The 2,500-nt window shown below is 39.5% G+C and overlaps 1 protein-coding gene across 1 annotated transcript in view; it reads left to right on the forward strand.

Annotated features, from left to right (window-relative positions):
- The window catches only part of myo7bb (myosin VIIBb), a 61,265-nt gene that overhangs the window by 33,262 nt on the left and 25,503 nt on the right, over positions 1 to 2,500 (forward strand). The window lies entirely within an intron of this gene.

Consider the following 2,500-nt stretch of genomic DNA (forward strand, 5'->3'; position numbering starts at 1 on the left):
TACACACATAACTAGTGTTGTACACACATACACACATACACACATCGTCTGCTAAATTCAATGTAATCTAATGTAATGTAACAAGTGTGTTGTACATACATGCACACATAACTAGTGTTGTACACACGTACACATATAACAGGTTTGTTGTACACTCACAGTACAGAGAGCACAGAGAACACTGATGTGGCATAACCCTGAAAAGAACCTCTGTGTGCCAGACTTGCAGGAAATTCCGAAATGAAATTCACAGTAATGAATTGAAATTCACAGTAATGCCATGATATGAACACTAGGTGGTGGTGTTCTATGTACTCTCAATGGGCGGTGTAGATTAAATTCAAAGAAATTCAAGGTAATGACAAAATGGGAACACTAAATGGTCAGTATGTGTCTATTCCCGGCACTTCTTGGGCTGCTTCCACCACTACCTAGTGTTCGTATTATGGCATTGCTTTCAATTTCAATTCAGAATTTCGTACAAGCCTGCTGTGTGCTTGACTTTAGTGTCTGTTTCCAGTGTGCGAACCTGCTCTGACCTTGAACTGTTCCATTTTGATCCAGACACCTGTTTACATTACTAAACTTGTTTGGCGCAACGATATACCTACCTCCACACATGCACACATAACAAGTTTGTTGCCGATATAACCTGAGACGATTCTGCACAGTCCAGACCCAGTCTCTCTGAAACTGCAAGGCAGACGTACAACCGACCGAGCTGAAAGCCCTTTAGCTTGCATTCAGTACATCAATGCATGCTGTACATACAGTAAGCAGAGATCAGATCACACACACACACCATACCTGTCAACTTTGAGCTCCCAAAATTCGGGAAAATTCCCATATTTTAAACAAAATCCGGGAATTTTTCTAAAGGCCAAATTCTGACAGTCAACGGGATGACAGAGACGGATCGGACGGTGCGTTCTACTCTGCTTTTCACAACGCGCGTGCAAAGACAGTCCTGTCTAAAATCCCTCAGCACACGTTTTACAGCGTGGAGAAACAATGCAATGAAAACAAAACAATGAAATGAGCGCAATGAGTTTCTTCTTGTTGTTTTGTCGCACAAGTTGTCTGTTCGTGCAAAACTTTGTGCTGGTACAGGTTGTGATAAGGTTAATCGCATGATAACACACACACACACACACACACACACACACACACACACACACACACACACACACACACACACACACACACACACACACACACACACACACACACACACACCCCTAGCCAGCTAACACACACTGTTGCCATACTCCAGGAGGAAACGCCTGCCACTCCAGAAGAGCTAGAAGAAGACGTGAGAGATGAGAGACCAAAGGAGAAGCCAGAGGAGAAGGCAGAGGAGAAGAAGGATGATGTCATGAAGGGCCGCCGTATGATGAGGACCGTTGAGGCAGTAGAAGAGGAAGAGGTAATGACAGTTACGGTAGTACAGTATTACTAGGGTTGGGCGATTCATTTCGATTAATTTACTTAACATAGGCAAGGCAAGGCAAGGCAAGTTTATTTGTATAGCGCATTTCATACACAGGTGCAACTCAATGTGCTTCACAAGATTAACAAATGCAAAAAAGAAAGGAAACATGGAAGAAAGAAGGAATTAAATTAGAGTCAAAGAACATTTAAAACATTAAGATAAAACATAAGGTAAAATGATAATACTAATAAAATAAAATATAAGATAAACATAAAAAAAAAAATAAGAAGAATTTGAGCTAGGGGAAAGCATCTGAGCACAGCTTTATGTTACAGTTTTTTTCGATTGGTTTGGCTCATTTCTTGAAACTGAGATGACATTCCTATAACCATTGGGTCATTTGGCCAAACATTCTTACACTTCTGCACAACAGTTCAGATAACTAGCAAAATGTCATATACCTCCCAAAACACCTCATTCTTGCATCAGCACTAAACCGTCTGACATATAAATAGTCAGTACCATCAAAATGGCATAGATCCTTCTCAATTGCTTTGACTCATTTGCATTCATTTAGTCCTTCTGTCAAAATAAACTGGATGGTTCAGCATAACTACATGGATCCTCATCACTCGCTCATATCACCACAAAAACAGTTTACCCATGTGTCAAAACTAAATTTCTTCCCCACATATATCATCAGTACCCTCAAAATACATTGTCCCTTTGCCATTGTGTAAGCACTGCCAGTCAAAATGGTTAGGTGTTTTATCTACGTTCAGCTAACAGATTTCGACTATGTATAAAAATTAAAAAGTGAGTGAAACTATTGAAGTTTGACAACACAGATAATTTACCAAGGACATTTATCAGTAACTTTCTTTACTGTAAATTCATATACAGAAAGTAATGCCCATATATCACAGGTTTCTCATGGGTTTGGCTCATTTCTCAAAACAGAGATAACATTCTCAAAATAACATGGACAAATGCCAAAGCAACTAGCAATTGTTCAAAACAGAATGTCGTTTGAAAAAATGTCAAGAAATTAGCCAAATAACATGGAAA

The sequence above is a fragment of the Engraulis encrasicolus genome, chromosome 18 (assembly GCF_034702125.1).
Source record: "Engraulis encrasicolus isolate BLACKSEA-1 chromosome 18, IST_EnEncr_1.0, whole genome shotgun sequence".
Taxonomy (NCBI): domain Eukaryota; kingdom Metazoa; phylum Chordata; class Actinopteri; order Clupeiformes; family Engraulidae; genus Engraulis; species Engraulis encrasicolus.